Below are 24,424 nucleotides of genomic sequence, written 5' to 3' on the forward strand. Positions count from 1 at the left end.
TGAAAAACTAGAAGTCACAGATCTGGGACTGTGGAAGCACGGGACCTACACAAACATATTTGTGGGCCAATCAATCACAATAATCATCAATCACAATTACCTATAATAGCTCACACTCCCAAAAATCAAAGCAACTCATTACAATGGATATGGCATAAAGACGAAAATTGACATATAAACATGAAAAGCTTAAAACTTCATCCATGGCCAACAATTATCATGAATATGGGAGTGGATCAAACACTTAAAGCATACTGTTAACAAATCATGGTGTGAAATCAATAATGGGGTCTCGGATCTTACCTTGAAGCAAAGAAAGGAGAGATGAAATGAAATGTGAAGATCAAGAAGATCCGGGAAGAGGGAGAGATCGACACCTGGCTCACTATGGAGATCGCGCCGGAGATGGAGGAGATGGGCGAGGGTACGATGGCGTAAGAATTAGGGTTTGAAAATGGGGGAGAATGGGATCTTATCCTCTATTTAAAATCTGTTGCATAAGAGTTCGATCGATCGAATTAGAATTTCAGATCGATCGAAACTTCTTCTTTTTCTTTTCTTTTCTTTTTTTTTTTTTTTTTTTTTTGTTGAATACAAGAATATAAAATAAAAATAAAAATGAAAATATTTTTGGATTTTTGAAATTTAAAAAGTCAAAACAAAGTCAAACAATGAAATGGAGAATTGAGATCGATTGGAACAAGAGTTCGATCGATCGGACAGAGAGCAAAAATATGCAGGTTTTTGGTTCAAAAATTTGGCTAAGTGTTGGAACATGAGATTGATCGAACTTGGAAGTTGGATCAATCGAAGAACTTTCAGATCGATCTTGGAATGTTTCGAACGATCAGACAGAGAGCTGGAATATGCAGGTGGATGCAGGCTCAAAATTTTTCTAAGTGTTGAATCATGAGATCGATCGAACTTGGAAGTTGGATCGATCGAAGGTATCTTGATTGATCTGAGAGTTGGTTCGAACGATGGGGCAGAGAGGTAATTTGGATGTAGGTTTCTGCAGGTCAGAAATTTTTCTAAGAGTTGGATGCAGAGTGGAGTTCGATCGATCGAACTCAAGTTTGAGATCGATCGAACTTTACAGAATGCTCAATAATGACATGAAAGCTCATGCAATCCTCACCAAAGTTCCTTTCAATGCATATGAGAACCAAAAACAAGTATCTAGACTTTGCATGAAATGAAATGAAAGATAGAAATGAGGGAGGAATAGGGTTTTGACACCCTACGAATGCCTTTGCTAGTCTTTAACGTCTCTAGCAAGACGTGGGACTCTTTTAGCCCGGATCAAAGATCTTGCTATGCATCCCCTCCTTATTTGGGTGATGAATGGTTCTTTGAACTTTTCCCAACAAATGGTTCTTTGAAGAACTTGTTGGTTTAAGCTCAAAAGGAGCTCTTGGTTCTTTGTTAATGCAATCTTCTATGTGCTCATACACCGGGTCAACTAGATGTGCAGCTTCAAAATGTCTTTGAAAAACTTGACCCTCTATGTTTCAATCTTTGACCATTAACTTTGAAAATGTTGCCCTTCTTCAAGTTTTTGATTTCAACCGCCCCATGAGGTGCAACAGAGATGATATCATAAGGGCCTTTCCATTTGGTTCTCAATTTCCCAAGAAAAAGTTTCAGTCTAGAGTTAAAAAGCCAAGCTTTTTGACCGGGTTCCAAAGACTTTTTCACAATATGCTTATCATGAAAGGCTTTGGTTCGTTCTTTGTAGATTTTGGCATTATCATAAGTATTGTATCTCAACTTTTCTAACTCACTCAATTGGAGTAACCTATTCTCTCCGGCTTTATCAAGGTTAAAATTGAGCTTTTTAACTGCCCATAAGGCTTTATGCTCTAGCTTAACCGGAAGATGGTAAGGCTTTCCATATACAAGTCTATAAGGAGACATGCCAATGGGAGTCTGGTATGCCGTCCGATAAGCCCATAAAGCATCATTTAGCTTTCTTGACCAATCCTTCCAGGTGGTGTTAATCGTTTTCTCAAGAATATGCTTAATTTCCCGGTTAGACACTTCAACTTGCCCGCTTGTTTGAGGATGGTAGGGAGTGGCTATCTTATGAGTGACGGAGTACTTAAGAAATAAGTGCCTCAAGAATTGATTGCAAAAATGTTTTCCTCCATCACTTATTATAGCCCTTGGCAAACCAAAACAACCAAAGATATTGGATTTGATGAATTGAATGACCACGGAGTGGTCATTTGTTTTGGTAGCACATGTTTCCACCCACTTGGAAACATAATCAACGGCAAGAAGAATGTATTGAAAACCATAGGACATAGGAAATGGACCCATAAAATCAATGCCCTATATATCAAAGATCTGAACAACAAGTATATTGGTCAAGGGCATCATATCCCTTCTAGACATTGTTCCCATGTTTTGACATCTCTCACATGATTTGCAAAAATTGTAGGCATCTCTATGAATAGTGGGCCAAAAGAGCCCACTTTAAAGAACCTTCAAGGCGGTCTTCTTTGCACTAAAATGCCCACCATATGCAAGAGTGTGACAAAACATTAGGACACTTGGAATCTCACTCTCTGGAATGCATCTTCTCACAATTTGATCCGGACAATATCGATATAAAACAGGGTCTTCCCAATAGTAATTCCGGATGTTGGCAAAGAAAGATTCTTTTTGTTCTTCGACCAAGAAGTTGGTAGCTTGCCTACTGCCAAATAATTCACAATGTCGGCAAACTAAGGCATTTTTCCATCAGAAATTTGAAAGAGTTATTCATCCGGAAAAGAGTCACAGATTGGTAGACTGGGGAAAGGCTCTATCGATAACCTAGAAAGATGATCGGCAACCACATTTTCAGAGCCTTTCTTGTCCTTGATTTCAAAATCGAATTCCTAAAGAAGCAAAATCCATCTAATTAGCCTAGGTTTTGTTTCCCTTTTTGTCAATAGATGCCTCAAGGCAGCATGATCAGAATAAACGATAACCTTGGACCCTAAGAGATAGGAACGAAATTTATCAAGAGCATATACTACGGCAAGTAATTCTTTCTCGGTAATGGAGTAATTCAATTGAGCTCCCGAGAAAGTTTTACTTGCATAGTATATGGCACAAGGAAGCTTACCCACTCTTTGTCCCGAAACTGGTCCCATGGCATAATCAGAAGCATCACACATGATTTCAAACGGCAATGACCAATTGGGAGGTTGCATGATGGGAGCAGATGATAATAATTCACGCAACTTATGAAAAGCATCTAGGCATGCTTTATCAAAGACGAAAAGAGTTTCCTTGGCAAGAAGATTACACAAGGGTCGATCAATTTTGCTAAAGTCTTTGATAAAACGGCGGTCAAAGCCAGCATGACCTAGAAAGGAGCGAATCTCTCTCACCGTTGAAGTTGGAGGCAATTCAGAAATAAGCTCGACCTTCACTTTATCTACCTCTATTCCTCTCCTTGAGATGACGTGACCCAAAACAATACCTTCTTGAACTATGAAATGTCTCTTTTCCTAGCTAAGTACAAGGTTGGTTTCACGGCATCTCTTAAGCACTAGATCTAAGTTTTTGAGGCATGCATCAAATGAGGACCCAAAAATAGAAAAATCATCCATGAAGACCTCTAGATACTCTTCCACCATATCTGAGAAAATTGACATTATACACCTTTGGAATGTGGCGGGTGTATTGCACAAACCAAAAGGCATCCGTCTATAAGCAAATGTACCGAATGGACATGTAAAAGTGGTTTTCTCTTGGTCTAATGGGTCGAGGGCTACTTGATTGTACCCCGAATAGCCATCAAGGAAGCAATAATATTGTTGCCCGGCCAATCTCTCTAGAATTTGATCAATGAATGGCAAAGGGAAGTGATCCTTTCTAGTGGCAGCATTTAATTTGCGGTAATCAATGCATACACGCCATGAATTGGTGGTACGCTTAGAGATTTCCTCACCCTTTGCATTCTCAACCACCGTAATCCCTGATTTTTTGGGAACTACTTGAGTTGGACTTACCCATTTGCTATCGGAGATTGGGTAAATGATTCCAGCATCCAAGAGTTTGACAACTTCCTTCTTAACTACTTCCTTCATGTTTGGATTAAGTCTCCTTTGGGCATCCCTAAAGGGTTTTACATCATCCTCCATAAGTATGCGATGCATACAAATAGAGGGGACAATTCCCTTAAGATCCGCCACACTCCATCCTATGGCTTCTTTATTTTCTTTAAGCACACTTAAGAGAGCATCTTCTTGGTCTTTTTAAAGACTTGAAGAAATGATAACCGGAAGAGTTTCTTTTGGTCCTAAGAATGTATACTTGAGATTGGAAGGTACAGTTTTAAGCTCAAGAATTGGTGAAAAGACTAAAGATGAGACCGGTGGAGTGCTAGAGAGTGGAGGAAGAGGTTCTATTGGAGTTTTCCAAGATGGAAAATCTAAGCTTGTAATAGATTCCATGAGATTACTTACCTCATTCATTGAATTTTCATTATCAAATCCACAACTTTCATACATTTCAAGAAGGCAAGAGGCTAGAGGATCATCGGATAAAAGAGATGAAAGACTATCCTTAATTGGTTGTTTCATTAGCATCGTTGGAATCAATTCCTCAACAACCTCATCTAACACATCTACAAGGTAACACTCGTCTTCATCCATGGGATGTCGACTTGCATGGAAAAAATTAAGTTTGATCATCATATTGCCAAAAGAGAGGTCCATAATCCCGGACCTACAATTAATTGTTGCATTTGCGGTGGCAAGGAATGGTCTTCCTAAGATGATTGGGATATGGTTAGAGGGATTAGTAACCGGTTCGGTATCAAGAACTACGAAATCAACCGGAAAGTAGAATTTATCTACCTTGACAAGAATGTCCTCAACCATGCCCCTAGGTGTTTTGACGGATCTATCGGCCATTTAAAGCACCACCGAGGTTGGCTTCAATTCATTCAACCCTAATTGGACATATACGGAGTAAGGAATCAAGTTGACACTTGCACCTAAGTCAAGAAGAGCTCTACGAATTTCATGAGTTCCAATCACACAAGAAATAGTCGGACCACCGGGATCTTTGAACTTAAGTGGAATGTTTTGTTGAAGAATGGAGCTCATTTGCTACGCGAGGAACACTTTTTTAGGGCTTGGTCCCTTGCTCTTCCTCTTTTGTGTGCAAAAATCTTTCAAGAATTTTGCATAAGGTGGAATTTGCTTAATGGCATCCAAAAGAGAAAGATTGATATTGACTTGCTTAAAAACTTCCATCATGTCATGTGTTTTCCCTTTTTGCCTCCCATGAGGTGAAGTTTCTTTTAAAGCATAAGGGAATAGAGCTTTTGGCTCACAAGACTTTGTAATTTGAGAGGATGATGAAGAAGATTGAGAATTCTAATTAGGATCATTTTCATTCAAAGGAGTAGGAGTAGAATTGAAAATTGGATGGGTGACAACTTTAGGTTACACCAATTCACTATCTTCCTTTGGTAGCTCAACCCTATTGTCCACTATCTTACCACTTCTCAAGGTGGTGATTGCTTGCGCTTGAGCTTGGGAAGAATACCCCGATGTAGGGTTTGCTTCCACACAAAATTGGGCCTTTGGATTCCTCTCGGGTTGACTAGGTAATTTCCCAATCTCTCTTGCATTCAATGCATTAGGTATGGTCCCAATTTGGGATTCAAGCTTTGATATAGATTGGGAGTGGGAATGCAACAAGTTGGTATCCTTTTCTAAGCTACCCAAAGCTATCAAGACCTTGTCTTCAAATATGGAATTACTAAAAAGTGCTTGAGGATAATGAAAGCCAACTTGAGAATCATACATGAGGATGTGAGAAGTCATTCATTCTTTGATGATGAAAAGAAGAAGAAACGAACCCTTGAGAACCTCCATTTCTTTTATGAGGTGGAATGTATTTTCTTTGAAGATTTTTAGCTTGATAAGGGTTTTCATTTCACAATGGAACATATGCTTTTGAATAAGGGTGAGCGAATGCGGCATTAACTTGTTTAAAGTGTTCATTAACAACATGTCCATAGGGACAATTGAAAGTAGTATGCAAAACACTTGAACATGTCATGCAAGGCTCACAAAGATGAGTTGTATGATGAAAAGGAGACACATTGGTAGCCGGTTTTTGATTCAACAAGAATTGATCAAGTTTTTAAGAAAGAGTTTTAACCTCGGCTACAATTTCCCTTGAATTATCAATTTGACACACTGTTACACTTTCCTCCTTTTTAGTAAAACCATGGTCAAGCTGAGAAGTGTAATTTTGTGCAAAGAATTTTCGCTCATTTTTTTAAAGAGGTGACAAATGTCATCTTCATGTTTTCCAAAATATGAACCCCCACATGAAGTATCAACTATGTCCTTTTGCATGTCAGATAAGCTTTCATAGAAGTATTGGACAACTTGCCATTTTGGAATACCATGGTGTGGACACTTTCTTAGCAAGTGATTCAATCTCTCCCATGCCTCATGCAATAACTCTCCTTCCCTTTGAGAAAATTCTCTAATTGAAGCACACATTACACTGGTCAAACTTACGGGGTAATTTTTTTTAAAAAACTCATTTTGCATTTGTGCCCAAGATGTTATTGAATTCACCCCTAAAGTATTGAACCAATGCTTTGCTTTATTTTTAAGTATGAAAGGGAAGAGGAGTAATTTAAGAACTTCCTCCGGGACATCCATGTACCTCACAGTGGAACATAGTTCAAGAAATTCATTAAGATGCCTATACGGTTCCTCTTCATCCAAGCCATAAAAGAATGGACACATTTGAATGGTCTCGGGCTTGATTTCATATTGATTAGCCTCAAAATTAGGCAACACAATGCAAGTAGGTGCATGGTATGCATGAAGATTATAATGATCAAGAAGGACCATTGGAGGAATTGGAGCTTGAACTCTGGGGTCATATTGATTAAGAGGTAGGTTATGCATGAAATGTGGGTCTAAGTAGCCAAGATTACCCTCTAGATTTTCCATGTGAATGCCTAGAATGTATGATAGGAAAAGGTCTATACAAGGCTACAAACGACACACAAATCACCACAAAACAAGCAAGCACTCCTCCTTCGTAACAAACCAACAATCAACAAACTTCTTTCACATGCAATGTTCCCATACTCCCATGCTTTGATAACAATGCAAAGAAAAATAAATTGCCTCCACGCGGGCTCACGATTTATCTAAGAATTCAAAAACAAGCCTCCACGCGGGCCGACGATTTAACTAAGGGATTGAGTAAGAAAGTCTCACAAAGGTCCTTTAGTACTTCAACTCCAAATTTAAAGCTTAGCTTAGCAAAAAAAATTTAAATTATTTTTAACACTTTTCCTTGCTTGCCTAGCTCCTTTACTTGATGGCTCGTTTGCTTGCCTTCTAGCTCAATACTCCTTGTCAAAGATGAACAAACATAATAAGTAATCTAAAGGAAAAACAAAGTAAAGACACGATCAAAAGAGTATTAATTCCTGATTAATTCCACAAATACAACGTTACCTAATCCCCGGCAACGGCGCCAAAAACTATGATGCTTACCCGAACGTGTGCACAAAATAATGCACAACACTTTGAGTTTAGAGAATAGTGTCAAGTGGGCATCATACTTAAATTTATAAACCGCTTAAAACCTATACTATGTAGTATGAGTGAGAAGGGGTCGTCCCAAGAGATTGGAGTCGTACTTGAATGTGAAAATGCAACGAGGGTTAGTAGGTCAAGTGATCAAACATATGGTTGGTTGGTTACTAGAGAGCAACTAAATTAAACTAAGTAATTGAATGTAACAAAGAGTAAGTAAGAGAGAGAGAGATCTTGGGGTCAAGAGGTCACCACCAAACAATGCTTTTCTACACTTCCAACTAGTGACTATTGAGGGTAAAGTGTGTTGCAATATTTGTGTGTGTGTACTTGGTTGATTCAATTAGCAAGGGTGACCAATTGAAGCATACATTGTCTAATCAACATGTGAAAAGCACAATATATCTAGCAATTAAGTATATATTGTCTAAATAGCATGTGAAAAGCACAACATATCTAGCAAGTCATTAATCATTTCATTAAGCTCACAAGCCAAATACACCACAAGGTTAGAGACATATGCTACTTGCATTCAAAAGTATGGAACATCAAACAACTAGCATGGATTGTCCTCTCATCTAACAATTATGCTATCACTATACTATAATTAAACTAATGGCATGCAATTGAACTAACTAAGCTAAGGGAGAGGCATAATCCATCAAGAAGTGAGCATGGACCATCTAGAAAATCACAAGAGCATTCTTTTAAGCACAATGTTTTGACAATCCCTAAATCCATAGCATTAATACACATAGACATGCATCAATTACACAAGAAATAGAGGTAAACACATGAACATCTAATCTAGCATACATAGACATATGGATAGAATTAAATGATTGATTGGAAGCATTAAACCACATAAATCATTGAATAAACAAGATCTATATGTATAAAAGTGTCAAAACATTAATTACAACACTAATCCCTCAATAATACACAAGATTAAGATATAGAAAACATGTTTGGGGCTAACTCTAGCCCCAAGAGGATGTCTAGCCACTCATGGTAATGATGTTCTAACCCTCAAGGGCTAATTCCATGGTTGAAATCTACTCCTTGTTGATGAAGAACTCCAATGGTGTCTCTAGCCTACTCCTCCTCTAAATTTCCTCTCCAAGAGATGATATGAAAATAATGTTGGCTCCCCTTTGTAAAAGCAATCCTTATCCTTATATAGGTAGGTCAAAATGACACCCAAAATGAGCTGGGGTCGTGCACACAATATTCCCTAATGATTGGATAAAGGACAACTTTCAATGGGATGGAATTTTAACTTTTTCGCACTAGAGGAAGTTCGATCGATCGAACCTTGAACTTGGATCGATCAAAAGTAAGTGAGATCGATCGAACTTAGGCTGGATCGATCCAACTGGCTAAGCTTTTTGGAAAAAGACAAATCCGAGATATTTATGGGAGATATTTATGGGAAAAGTATAAAAGTGGTTAGTGGGTGGTACAGCTATGGATAGGATTAATTATTTGAATAAGGACAAAAGTGTTCGATCGATCAAAGGATGGTGTTGGATCGATCGAACTTTTGGAACTTTATGCTTTTGGGTCAAGGCTTGGATCTATCTTGAAGTGCTGAGATCGATCATTGTTCGATCGATCGAACCTTGAACTTAGATCGATCAAACTTTGCTGCTTGTCACATTTGGCTTCATTTGCTTCCTTCTTTCTCTACTTTGCTCCTTTCTTTGTTTAATCCCAGAATTGCTTCAATTAAGCTCTTATTTGGCTGAGTTAGCTTATTTTTGGGATAAGTGCCTGAAAAAGGAAATAATACGAAATTAATCTAAAACGGTAAAGTAATATAGATAAAGGTACTAGAATGCCTAAGCTTAAGGGGTTTAATTACGCACTTTTCAGTGGTCATCAGTATGGTCCTCCACACATCAAGAAAATGATCATGCAAATCAAAACAACGCTAGAATTCTTTTGAGTGGATCGATATCAAATGTGTTACTATTTAAGCCAACTAGAAAAATGATCACATCTTACCCTCAAACTAGCATACAAATCTAGTTCGAATCATCAAGACAAAAAGTGGACCTTTTATTAAAGCTTTAATGTTCTAGGTGCGCTTATTCTTTTCACTCGATTTTTTTTTTTTTTTAGGATCAAAGACGGAAGTATGGCGCAATGTGTTGATCTATTAAGCTTTCTAGCGATTCATGAGGTCGAGCGTTAGGTCAATAACTCCCAAACCAGACGGCTTTAGGGCATTAGGCATTCAAATACCCCTACGGACTTACAAACTCAAATCAACTAGGCTACAAATCAAGACAACCTCCATCTAATCATTTCCCACTTCTCACCTTTTTGGGAGAAGTCCTCACTTTTTATTGCTTTTGCAACTTTTTTTTTTTTTTTGAATTCAATTATTAAACTAGAGTTTGGGCCCTCCACCTTTCGGCGCGAGAAGTTCAGTGCTTGATGAGGCTAGAATCCCGACTACTTAGTGAAAAGGGGTTGTTATCCACCTTTATCAAGAATGAAAGCTTTCAATGCACTACTAGTCCAATTGGGATATAACCAATTCAATAATTAACAAAGCATGTACCCTACAAATGAATGCTAGTGTGCGCCGATGCTAGAATGAATCTCAAAACAATCACAAAATCAGGATGATGTGGACCACAAATGCAAGCAAGATATTAGTCTTTCAAAAAATTTACTCCTAAATGGCTTCCACAAGGCATACAAGGAGTATTGGACTCTCAAGTCAAGCAATTTTTAAAATTTAAGCAATATAGTCCTCAAAAGATCAAAATCATCGCTAGATATGGACCAACATAGAAATATCCCTCAAATACACAAGTCATGCTCAAAATTTTGAATTTAAAACTAACATTGTAAAACACCATTCCCCCCAAACTTAAATGGCACAATGTCCTCAATGTGCAAAGAGAACAAAGGAAAGAGTATACCAGTACAACTAAGGCATAGAATGATTAGGACTGAAGTATATGAAGTGGGTGGCATGGCCCCCCCAAACTTGGGATGAACTGTGGTCCTGAAATTTAGCACTTGGATAAACTCATCAGATAACAAAATGGGATAATTAGTGCGTAGTGGATATACAAGTGTAAATGGGATAAAGAGATAAAGAAATGAGAAAGGTATAAGGGTGGTCCTGAAAATCGAGAAGCACTCTCGCACTGAAGTCACTGTGATGCACCTGATGGAGTCAAACATACAGATATGAGAATATAATCATATGACATCCATAGCAAAAACAGGTATATAAAATAGATAAAGTGTAGGTACAACAAAAATATCAAAGCCGACAGACCGGCTGCAAAAATAATAGTGTACAGTGACAAAAGTAAAGTATCAATAGTAAAAAGGGGTCATGAGATAGAAGGAACTGGTAACTCAGGAGGATGAGGTAAGACGGGCAAGTCGGGCTGCGCGGATATCTTTAAATAGATCTCGGAACATAGTCGCGACATCCGTGCGGAAGACAGCAAAATCAGCTCTGTGGGCTGTAAGATCAGCTCGTATAGCAACAACAGCATCCTCAAGATTCTGCAGGCGTACTCCAAAGTCGGGGGTCAGATCTGGAGCCTCAGGTATAGATAAATCAGAAGAAAGCTCTTGAGTCTGCTCCTGCTCGTGAATGGGCGACCAGCTGGAGAGTACTACTCTATGGCGTCTGCAGGGCGCTTTAAGTCAATATCTATATGCTCAGCAGCTGGATCGACTGGTACATCATCCGCTGCGGGATCTGCTACTGCTGCCTGAGCTGTTGCCTGTGCCTCCTGCTGCCTGTGCCTCCTCCTCAGCCTCTAACTCCTCTGCAGCCACTACTGCGTGGTCCTGCAGTCTAGTAATAATGGCGTTGTAGCTCTTGGTCTAGTCTTTTTTCAGAAAGTGACAGGAACCTCTCTCGGGGTGCTCCCGAGGATGAATAGGGTAGCGCTGGTCTATAGGAATCTGGGTGATGAGGTGGCTGAATGGGAGAGACTTAGCCCGTCCGGGCGTCTCCTTGCTAATGTACTCATCATATAGCTTCCTCATCATGCTCCAGATGAGCGCGGGAATGGATACCCAATGCTCAGTGTAGAAGACGTAGAGGGCTGTCAAATAATCCCCCCTCCTCTGAATCTTGTGCCCTGCCATATAGATATTCCGGAAGAGCATGAAATCAGTGAACCACAGGTCATCTGGAAGGAATGTCCGGGTGGCGAAGGTCTCGCCACCAGCATGGTGACCTGTAAGAAAGACTGCCATGTCTGCATAAGAAGGCCTGTATAGCCTCGGATATGTCTCCTGAAGCTCTGGAGGACAGCGGTGTGGGAAGTGGCAAGAGCGGGCTAGTGAGTTCACTGTGATAGTGATCTGATGGCCATTTATAGAAGTGACCAGCTCTGCTGTGGTGCGCGGGGATGGTCGGAGGTTCTGGTAGAACACCCGTACCAGCTGCGGGTAGACTGGTTTTGTGACTGGGGCAAGAATAGCTGCCAGGCCCCTCTGAATGATATCATGGTAAGCTGATCGGGTCAGCATTGATCTGGAGAAAAAGGCCGTGTTGAATACTGACTCATGGTCGACGGCCATATGCGCATATCTAGGCACGGGCCTATCACGCTCCTGGGCTGGCTGAGCTGGTGGAGATGGTACAGGTGAATGCTCAGCTCCAGCATGTGGTGGAAATGGCGATGGAGTAAATGTAGGATGAGTTGCAGAGGTGGATGGAATATGATCAGCCTCTACCTCAACCTCGTGAGATGGTGACTAAGGTGGGGTAGCCTGTGCTAGCTCCTGCTGTGCATGAGAGGGCTCTGCTGGCTCTTCTGTAAGTAGTCTAATATGGCGCTGAAGCCCGTGTTGCCTGTTGGCAACGGTCTTCCTCTTAACCATGGCTTGCAAAAAGAAAAAGAAAAACTTGCAATGGGAGTTAGAGCCAGAATAAGAAATTTTAAGTACAATATAGAAACATGTATGTCAAGTAAAAATAGACAAAACAGATATGACATGAATTTATGCAAGTGGCAGGATATGAAATATGCTAAACAATGTAAGTATGAAATGCATCCAATATGGAATATCACAGGCATTGGGCATATATGAGATAGCATGAACATAAGATATGAAGAATGAAGTGTGTGTGTGAGATCTGTGAAGTTCGATCGATCAGAAAAAAGAAGTGAGATCGATCACAAAAGTTGGATCGATCGATCTCACAACTTCGATCGATCTGAGACATGAGTTCAATCGATCTCTCAAGATTGATCTGAGATACAAGTTCGATCGATCGAACTGTGCAACGAATGTAAACAGTTACAGATCTGTGACTTTGGAAGCATGGGGCCCACACGAACGTGTTTGTGGGCCCATCAACACGACAAATCAATCAATTCCATCACTTTTCAAAGCCCAAACTCCAAATTTAAATCGAAATACACAAATACATAAAAACATATATATATATATATATATATATATATATATATATGTGTGCACACAGTGTTTCAAAGCTTCAAAAATGGTGGTTTCATCATCTCAATATCATGGATGCAACATCTAAGTCATGTATACACGAGGTTGAAGCTTGAATCACAGAGGATGGATTCGAATCTTACCCAAATCGATGAGAGAAGTGGAGATATGAACGAGTGAAGATGAATCCGAGAAGGGAGAGAGAGATTGGCGCTTATATCTCGCCGGAGAACTCGCCGGAGATGAAAGAGATGAGGCTGCACAGTGGCGACGAAGAGGGGTTGGGGTTTGGAGGTTGGATCGATCTTGAGACCCTCCAGGTCTATTTTAAAAACATTCCCGACAGCGTTCAATCGATCGAACTTCAACTGAGATCGATTGAACTTTGATGAACTCTCTTCAAAATATTTTTGGATTTTTGAAATTTTTGAAAAATGCAAAACTAAAATTAAAAATTAGAATTAAAATAAAATTGTAAAATAAAATAAAATAAAATAAAATAAGATATTTTTGGGTTTTTTTTTTTAATTGAATAATCAATAATAATTACAACAAAATCTTTTTGTATTTTTGAAATATTTTTGAGAAATAAAATAAAATGAAAATAAAATAAAATAAAAGTGAAAATATTTTTGGATTTTTGAAAATTTGAAAAGTCAAAATAAAGTCAAAATAATGAATGAAGAACTAAGATCGATCGAAATAAGAGTTCGATCGATCAGACAGAGAGCAAAAATATGCAGGTTTTTGGCTCAGAAAATTGGCTAAGTGTTGGAACTTGAAGATCGACCGAACTTGAAAGTTGGATCGATCGAAGAAGTTCAGATCGATCTTGGAATGTTTCGATCGATGAGACAGAGAGCTGGAATATGTAGGTTTATGCAGGCTCAAAATTTTTCCAAGTGTTGAATCATGAGATCAATCGAACTTTGAAGTTGGATCGATCGAAGGTCTTCTGATCGATTTAAGAATTAGTTCGAACGATGGGACAGAGAGGTGATTTGGATGCAGGTTTCTGCAGGTCGAAAAATTTTCTAAGTGTTGGATGCAGAATGGAGTTTGATCGATCGAACTCAGGTTTGAGATCGATCGAACTATGCAGAATGCTCAATAATGACATGAAAGCTCATGCAATCCTCACCAAAGTTCCTTTCAATGCATATGAGAACCAAAAACAAGTATCTAGACTTCGCAAGAAATGAAATGAAAGATAGAAATGAGGGAGGAATAGGGTTTTGACACCCTACGAATGCTTTTGCTAGTCTTTAACGTCTTTAGCAAGACATTGGGCTCTTTTAGCCCGGATCAAAGATCTTATAATGCATCCCCTCCTTGTTGGGGTGATAGATGCTTTGAACTCCACCCAACAAATGATTCTTTGAAGAACTTGTTGGATTAAGCTCAAAAGAAACTTTTGATCCTTTGTCTATGCAATTCCAACCTTTGGGCTTCCATGCCCTTTCAAAGCAAGAATTTGAAACAAGACTTTGAGAATGCAAGGTTAAAGATGATCCTTTGGAAGTTTTGGTCTTACATAAAAGCTCATTTCCTTAACATTGAAGATCATGACATTTATCTACAACATTAACCTTTCCTTCATATTTGTCAAATGAATTGGGCGTGGGATTAAAGATATTCAACTTCACCTTCATGTGGCCAAATGAGATCTTCATTATCTCCGTCCTACAATTGATGTTGGCATTAGCGGTTGCCAAGAAAGGACGGCCAAGGATAACGGGAATTTAGCTCTTAGGATTGGGGACCGGTTCCGTGTGTATGACAACAAAATCAACGGGAAAGAAGAATTTGTCAATTTTTATCAAAACATCCTCAATTATACCCCTAGGCTTTTTAATAGATCGGTCGGCAAGTTGCAAAACTACCAACGTCGGTTTCAATTCACCTAGGCCCAATTTGACATAAACCGAGTATGAAAGAAAGTTAACACTTGCTCCTAACTCAAGAAGCGCCCGATTAATGATATGATCACCAATAATGCATGATGTAGTGGGTGAACCAGGGTCCTTAAACTTTGGAAGAGTGTTATGTTACAAAATTGAGCTTACTTGCTCGGTTAAAACCACTTTTCTTAGTGCTTGGCTCTTGTTCTTCCGCTTTTGGGTGCACAAGTCTTTCAAGAATTTGGCATAAGCCGAAATTTGCTTGATTGCATCCAATAGTGAAAGATTAACTTTCACTAGCCTAAACATTTCCATAATTTCATTGGTTTTTGCCTTTTGCTTGTCTTTTGAAATGGATCCTTTTAAGGCATCCGGAAATGGAACTTTTGGTTCAAACACTTTTTCAGAATTTTCTTTTGAACTCTCTTCAACACAAGAAGTTTTTAAATCATTTTGTTTCAAATCATTTTTTAACAAAACTTTTTCAACATCATTTTTTAAAACTTCTTTTTCAAACACATTTTTCAAGACTTTCTCATTTACAAGATCATGTATATGTAATGAAAGAGAAATGGGATGTGAAACGGGACGGGTGACAACTTGAGGTTGCACTGGTTCACTCTCTTCATTAGACATTTCTACTTGATTGTCCACAACCCTACCACTCCGCAAGGTAGTCACCGCATTAACATGTTCAATAGTGTGGCCTTCTGATGAGGAATGGGTTTCCACAACACATTGTTGCTTAGGTGGGGCATTAATGGGCATCTTTCCCTTCTCTCTTGCATTGAGAGTGCTTGCTATTTGCCCTACTTGGGTTTCTAGCTTCGCAATAGATTGAGAGTGAGAATGAAGCAATTGTGTGTTAGCCTCTAAAGTGCCCAAAGCATTTAAAACTTTTTCTTCAAAGGCGGGACTTCTAGTATTTCCTTGGGAATAAGATTAGTTGGGAAAATGAGAATTAGCAAATTGATTCCCTTATGATTGATAAGGTCTATAACCTTGGGATCCTTGGTTTTGAAGTGGAGGTGGAATGTACTTCCCTTGAAAACCGCCTTGGGAAGGGTTTGAGCCCTCTCCTTGGTTTTTCCAAGAGAAATTCAGATGATTCCTCCAACTTGGATTATAGTGAGTACCATAAGGATTGTTTCCTTGGTTCACAAAAGCTGCATTGACTTGTTCATTATGTTCATTTTGCATTTGTCCGTGAGGACAATGAGAAATAGAATAAAGAACATTAGAACAAGTCACACATGTTTCATTTGATGCACGATGAGAATGGTTAAGGAAGGAAGATACTTGGTTCGCCGAGTTTTGGTTAATCAAAAATTGATCAAACCTTTGTGATAAAGTCTTCGTTTCGGCGGCTATTTCATTTGAATGGTCGACTCGATGTAAGCCAACACTCTTCCTACCTTGTGAATTTCTAACATTCTTGGATGATAATGTTCTATGCAAAGAATTTTCACTCATGCTCTCATAAAGACGCCACACCTATCAATGTATGAGCCACCCATGGAAGCATCAACCATACCCTTATAGTTGTTCGATAAACTCTCAAAGAAATATTGAACTAATTGCCATTTGGGCATGTCATGATGTGGACACTTCCTAAGCAATTCATTGAAGCGTTCCCATGCCTCATGAAACGTTTCTCCATCCCTATGTGAAAATTCTCGAATTGAGGTCCTCATGGCATTGGTCTTTAAAACCGAATAGTACTTCTTCAAGAACTCTTGTTGCATTTCTGCCTAACAAGTGATTGAAAAAGGCCTAAGATTGTTAAACCAATACTTTGCCTTGTCTTTTAAGGTGAATGGAAAAAGTTTGAGTCTTAAAACCTCTTCCGGCATGTCCGTATATTTTACGGTGGAACATACTTCAAGAAACTCATCCAAATGCTTGTAAGGTTCTTCACTTGGAAGTCCATGAAAGTTAGGAAGCATTTGAATGGTTTGTGACTTAATTTCATAATGATGTGCTCTAAATGGAGGCAATTGGATGTATGTAGGTGCATTATACTCATTAGGCACATAATGGTCTCTTAAAGCAAGAGGTGGATTAGCTACTTAAGGTGCAACATGAACACCTTGGTTTTGAATTCTTTAATTGATGATGGGAGGTTGTGGTGCATACATTGGCCTTGGCATTCCATATGGAACTTGGTCTTGTTGTTGTGGTGGTTGGTGAATGTATGGCCTAGGCATGCCTAATAGTACTTGTATGTTCTCATTGTGCACATTAGGATGAAGGATACCTTGTTGGTCTATGTGACCAAGGTCCGCAACATGATCATCATTATGGTCATCCATTGATAGATTGGTTCTATTTGAACTTCCTCTTCCCTTAAGATTTCTAACGATGGATTCAAGATGCAAATCAAGATGGACAAGAATTGGTCTCAATAAACGACGTCCATGCATGCACAATGCAAAACACAACAAGCACAAAGAATGACAAACACTATGCCTTCACAACAATGCAATTAGATTTATTCCACAAACACTTAATTCATACTCCCATGCTTTAATAACAATGATGCAAGAACAAATAAAAATAAGCCTCCACGCGGGCCGATGATTTAACTAAGGGATTGAGTAAAGAAAGTCTCACAAAGGTCTTTTAGCACTTCAACTCCAAATTTAAAGCTTAGCTTAGCAAATTTTTTAAATTTTTAGCTTTTTTCCTTGCTTGCTTAGCTTGAATGCTCCTTTGCTTGCTTCCTCTCCAACAATACACCTAGTCAAGTAAGAACAACACAATAAGTAACCAAAAAGAAAAATAAAAATAAAGTAAAGACACGATCAAAAGAGTATTAATCCTAATCGATTCCACAAATCCGACGTTGCCAAATCAAATCAATCAATCCCCGGCAACGGCGCCAAAAACTGACCGGTCCACCGCACTATCGTCAAGCTTAAGAGAGTGTGTGCATTTTAAGGAGAGGGCCAAGAGTTTTACATTTATAGAAGCCACTACTACCTTTCACTATAAATATAGCTAGGGCGAGTAGGGATCATCCCAAAGGATTGTGAGGATTGAACAAGGTTGTGGAATCGCTATTAGGGCTAGTAGGTTGAGTGATTAAACAATTGGTTGGTTGGTTGATTAAACTAGAGAGCAACTAAATTAAACTAAATAATTGAATGCAACAAAGAGTAAATAAGAGAGAGAGAAATCTTGGGGTTTAGAGGTCACCTCCAAGCAATGCATTTCTATACCATTGACAAGTGACTAATGAGGGCAAATGGTGTGTTGTAATATTGGTGTGTGTGTGTGTGTGTGTGTGTGTGTGTGTGTGTGTGTTTGGTTGATTCAACAAACAAGGATGACTAGTTAAGCATGTATTGTCTAAGTATCATGTGAAAGGCACAATATATCTAAGCAATGAAGCATATATTGTCTAAACAACATGTGAAAGGCATAATAGATCAAAACAAGTCATTAATCCTTTCATTAAGCTCACAATCCAAATACAACACAAGGTTAGAGACATATGCTTCTTGTATTCAAAAGCTTAGATCATCAAACAACAAGCATGGACTGTACTCCCATTTAACACTACACTACAACTACACTACATCTACACTACTAATATGAAAATAAACTAGGGAAGAGGCATAATCTATCAAGGAATAAGTATGAACCATCAAGAAAATCACAAGAGCATTCCATTAAGCACTATGTTTTGACAATCTTTAAATCTATCGCATCAATACACATAGACATGCATCAATAACACAAAATCTAGAAACAAGCACATGAACATCTATTCTAGCATACATAGACATATGGATAGAATGAAATGATCAATTGGAAGAATTAAACCACATAAATTATTGAATAAACAAGATCTATATATGTAAAAGTGTCAAAACATTAATTACAACACTAATCCCTCAATAATACACAAGATTAAGATATAGAAAGCATGCTTGGGGCTAACTCTAGCCCCAAGAGGATGTCTAGCCACTCATGGTGGTGTTGCTCCAACCCATAAGGGCTAACTCCATGGAAGAAATTTGCTCATTGGTTGATGAAGAGTCTCCAATGGTGTCTCTAGCCTCCTCCTCCTCTAAACTTCCTCTCCAAGAGAATAAACCCTAGAATTATGTATATCTCAAAAAGTGCATCATATTCCTTTTATAGGTAGGTTAAGTGACACATAAAATGAGTTGGGGTCGTGCAAAGAATATTCTCTAATGATTGGATAGAGGACGGATTGAACAAGCTGGAAATTTAACTTTTTCGCACTGGAGGAAGTTCGATCGATCAAACCTTGGACTTGGATTGATCGAACTGGCTGAGATCCATCGAACTTAGGCTGGATCGATCCAACTGGTTGAGCTTTTTGGGAAAAGACAAATCCGAGATATTTTGGGAGATATTTTTGGGAAAAGGACAAAAGTGGTTAGTGGGTGGTACAGCTGTGGATATGATCAATCATTTTAATAAGGACAAAAGTGTTTAATCAATCGAAGGGTGGTGTTGGATCGATCGAACTTTGGACTTTTTGCTTTTGGGCCAAGGCTTGGATCTATCTTGAAGTGCTAAGATCGATCATTGTTCGATCGATCGAACCTTGAAGTTGGATCGATCGAACTTTGCTGCTTCCCACCTTTGGCTTCATTTGCGTCTTTCTTTCTCCACTTTGCTCCTTTCTTTGGTTAATCGCAATATTGCTTTAATTAAGCTCTTATTTGGCTGAGTTAGCTTATTTTCGGGATAAGTGTCTGAATATGGAAATAATACGAAATCAATCTATAACAGTAAAGTAAGATAGATAAAGGTACTAGAATGCCTAAGCTTAAGGGGTTTAAATATGTACTTTTCAGCGCTCATCACTCTTCACTTCGAAGGAGTTGGAAAAAGCCACTGATCAGTTTAATTGAGAACCGAATACTAGGTCAAGGAGGCCAGGGTACTGTTTACAGATGCATGTTGGCAGATGGAAAAATTGTAGCAGTTAAAAAGTCCAAAATAGTGGATGAACGCAAACTTGAGCAATTTATTAACGAGGTGGTCATTTTATCACAAACTAACCATAGAAATGTAGTCAAGCTACATGGATTTTGTTTGGAGACATAAGTAGCTCTACTTGTTTACGAATTCATCCCTAATGGAACCATTTTCCAGTATATCCACGACCAAAATGAAGAGTTTCCTTTTTCTTGGGACACTCGTGTTCGGATTGCTATAGAAGTTGCAGGAGCTCTTTCCTATCTACACTCAGCAGCTTCCATACCCATTTATCATCGAGACATCAAGTCCACAAACATACTGTTGGATGATAAATACAGAGCAAAAGTGTCCGACTTTGGTACTTCAAGATCAATTGCGGTTGATCAAACTCACCTAACCACAAAAGTACAGGGAAACTTTGGATACCTAGACCCTGAGTACTTCCAATCAAGTAAGTTTACAGAGAAAAGCGATGTTTATAGCTGTGGAGTAGTTCTTGTTGAGTTCTTAACTGGACAAAAACCGGTCTCATCAATTAGATATGAAGAATGGCGAAGTTTACCAACATATTTTATGTTAGCAATGAAGAAGAATCATCTATTTGATATTCTTGATGCTCGAGTTGTGAAAAAGGGTGGGAAAGAAGAGATCATGTAAATCGCTAATCTTGCAAAAAGATCCTTGAACTTGAATGGGAGAAAAAGGCCTACAATGAAAGAAACTGCAATGGAGTTGGAAGCAATTAGAATGTCAAATGGAGCATCTACTACTCTACAAAACTATGAAGAAGTTGAATGTCCTGTAGCTGAACGCAATGGTCCTTGGGATGATGCTTCAACTTTGATGGGATCTTATTTGGATAGTAATGTATCATCATCTTTAGATGTCCAATATATGTTGTCTAAGTAAATATGATCGTTAAGGTTTTGTTTTCTGGTATGTGATGAGAAATCTCTTTAACTTCTGTTTTCTTTGTAGTACTTATTGGTATCATTTTGTCCCTAAACTTGAATTCTATACAATGCTTGTTGTATTGGTTGAGTAACGATATATCTCCTCTGTTGTTTTATGGTGCTCTAATTGAGTTATACACATTCTAAATAAGAATTGATGTTAGACCAATATGTTGGACATGATAGCAACGCACCAAATTCTACTGGTTCACACTATCAACCACCCAAAGAAATAACTACTAAAAATTCAATCGGACCTTACTCCTCGAATCAGACAAAGAAAGTAGGGTATCCCGTAGAATTCCTATGATTTCATGTCTCTATTGCTATTTCCCTATTACATGCTTATTAAGCTGCCTCCCTAGACCCTAATATCTCAGTAAGAGATAATGATACAAAAGAATCAGCTCAAAATCAACATCTATCAATTCCATGTTTTATCATCTACAACCCAATAAAGAGGGGTTGTATACAGATTCGGCAACGAATGCTACCATAATAGTGGAGAATCTTAATGGCTTCCAAGTTTGTGCACATCATTTTGATTAGGAGACACCAAATTTCTTGGAAATCTCAATCATAACACTCATAATAATGATAAATACTTCATAATATGGGCTTTTAATGTTGGAGCAAAGTGTTGCAAGTTGCTAGTCAATAAGCAGAAACATTAGAGCTAAAAGAGTTTATCTTTTTTAGTGCATAGGGCTTGGAATTTCTAGTCTGATTGGGATATGTTGATCACATAATGCAGGAGTTGAAGTGAGAATTGGCAGTTTCTGCTTACTTGGGATTGTTCTGGTATAAAATGGCGTCGAATACGACGGTGACATGTCCATCACCCATGAAGGCAACATCTAATGGAGCCTTCCAAGGGGACAATCCTCCTGATTATTCACTTCCTCTAATGGAGCCTTGCTATTCGACAATTTTTTGAGATCTGAGGGGCGATATAGTGACAGCCGTCTAGGGTTTCCTAAATGAGAGGGAACACTTGGGCGAAATTGGAGTATGAAAAACCATGGCATTCAAGGTTTTTTGGGATCTGAGGGGCGCCGTCTAGGGTTTCCTAGTTAGACACTAGGGCTGAATGGCTGTGTTCTTGTGTCTACATAGCTGGCTGGCTGTCTCGGTTTGTTGAACCTAACAAAAAAAAAAAAAAAAAGTTCTACTTTTAAATAATTTTTTAAGAAAAAAGTACAAAATTTTTAAATGAGGAGGAGGATACAAGATATATTATGTTTTAAATTTTTTTAGCAAATTGCTCCTGTTTGTCAATTTTGATCAAATTTTTTTATAAAAATTTCAAAATATCTTTTAAATAATTGTAGGTATTTTTTTTTAATAAGTAAGAATTAAAAAATAAAATAAATAATAAATAAGTATATAAATAATAAAAAAAGTAACAAAATTTGGGGCTTTATAAATATTTTAAAAACTACCCTTGTTTTTTATTTTTAAAATTAAAGTTTTACTTATTTATTGTTTTTAATTAATTATGTATTTATTTTTATTTTGCCTTTAAAATATTTTAGGTATTTTAGCATTCAAATTGAAAAATTGTCCTTATTTGTTCAATTTAAAAAATATAGAGGGGATTTTTTGAACCTTAGAAGAATATTGTACATTCTGTTTCAATAATCCAAGAGATACTTCATTAATAAATTTGTATTTAATTGTTAATTAGATATTGATTTGTTGTCGTTTTTTTTTAATAAAAAAGTAAAATAATAATGTCTAAGGAGATCGAAAAAATAAAAAACATAATACAAATAAAAAACGAAAAGAGAGAGAGAGAAAAAAAAAATAAAAAATAAAATAAAAGAAGAAAGAAAATTAGATCTTTAATTTAGTCTTTGTTAAAGAAAAACTTTGAGAGTAAGAAAAATTAGAGAGAAAAAAAAAAAAAAAAAAAAAGGATAAATGAATAATAAATTATTTTGATAAAATGTAAATATTACGTATTATACTATTACATAATACATGTTTAAAATATTATATATTATATTTTGTCAAGATCGAATTATTATGGAATTAAATACTACCAAGTTAATTGGGCATCTGTTCGAAAAGTGCATCTCGATGGCCAAGATTATACACTTAAAATTTGAATGTAAAAAATAATAAAATAAAATAACTTATATAGTATATAAACAGTTGGCAATTGTAACTAGACTAGGGTTGCAACTTAGTCAAGCCCACCCATGAACAACGAGAGTCCAACTCAATTTTTAAACGGGTTTGGACATTTTTTACCTGACCTAAATTCATGTTGGGCTCAGAAGGAAATGTTAGACAACTTAATCCCAACCCAAATTGACATTTTTGCTCTCTATGTTTTACTTTTTCTGTTCCAAAATAGTGGATAGTAATTTCTAAAGTATCTAACTATTTTGGCCTATTGGGACAGAAAGAGTAGCATAGTATCTTTGCCTTTGCAACTTTATACAAAAGCTAATTTAGGTTTTGTTTGGTTCGCATTTTATTTTAATTCGAAACAAAACAAGTATAAAACATATTTGGTAACGTCTATTTATTGCAAGATTTTTGGAAGTAGCAAGTTTAAACAATATAATAATTTTTAAACTAATCATTATATACACATTGCTAGAGTATTGAAACATGAAAAAATTCCAAATTAATATTTAGATTTTTGACAGCTATTTATGAAACATTTCGATACTGGTCCTTATCCGACAAAAACAAAATGCATACCAAACAGGCCCTTAAAGTCTCTTGCCCTTGGTTTAGTTTTAGATTATCCCATACCTTAGGTTTAGTTTTAGATTATCCCATAGTTTAGTTTTAGATTAGACTGACTTGTACAACTCTCATAGTTGTGCCTTCATGTATTACGTACAATCCTTATTTATCCCGATCATCAAATTTAGCATGGTGTTAATGAAATGAAATAGCTCTAAATGCAGCTAAAACCTTTCCAAGTTTCAAGGGCCCTTTCTGTGAGGAATTAAAAAGGAGATAGGATTCAAGGAATCAATTAGTAAACTCATAGAGAATATTCAAAATAAGTGAAACTTTATCAATCTGAGTTACAAAAAGACACTATCTATTCTGAGCCAGGTATGGTTGGCACTATCTATTTGACATTGCAAAGTCATTTTCCGAGCTAAGGCTGAGACCTGGTCCATAATGGCTCCTCTCAAGGTACATGTTAACCAAGATTAGGGCTAAAGTTACTCAAAGTAGTCAGACCAAGTCACTCCATTAAAAAAACATAATTTTCCAAGACAAAGGATAGCAAGAAAATGCCAGAACGTTGATGTCAAAGGCTCAATGTCATCCATTAACCATTAATTTCTTGTAAGCACTTTATCACAATTGACAATAAGGTAATGCTAAACATTAGGTTAAAAATAGCCAAGTATGGATGATTGCCTGCAACTTTGGGATAACGATTTAGGGACCCTGCCGACCACCATCGACTAAAGTCCAATAGATGGTAGTCTTCTTATTGCTTCTTTCCCTTCCTTTTTCCAAAAACTGTGTGTGTGTGTGTGTGTGTGTGTGTGTGTAAGAGAGAGAGAGAGAGTGGTTATGCAATTGGTGCTGCAAA

General features: G+C 37.6%; 1 protein-coding gene and 2 pseudogenes across 1 annotated transcript in view; all 3 read left to right on the forward strand.

Moving 5' to 3' along the window:
* LOC132298203 (wall-associated receptor kinase-like 5) overlaps positions 1 to 24,424 on the forward strand; it is a 35,099-nt gene that overhangs the window by 7,535 nt on the left and 3,140 nt on the right. The gene's annotated exons all lie outside the window — the stretch shown is intronic.
* On the forward strand, positions 16,526 to 16,624 carry LOC132283168 (small nucleolar RNA R71; annotated as a pseudogene).
* Positions 19,806 to 21,132, forward strand: LOC132298187 (wall-associated receptor kinase-like 5; annotated as a pseudogene).

Source organism: Cornus florida, unplaced genomic scaffold (genome assembly GCF_030987335.1).
Source record: "Cornus florida cultivar Cherokee Brave unplaced genomic scaffold, ASM3098733v1 CherokeeBrave_3.0.0_Hap2_Chr01, whole genome shotgun sequence".
Taxonomy (NCBI): Eukaryota; Viridiplantae; Streptophyta; class Magnoliopsida; order Cornales; family Cornaceae; genus Cornus; species Cornus florida.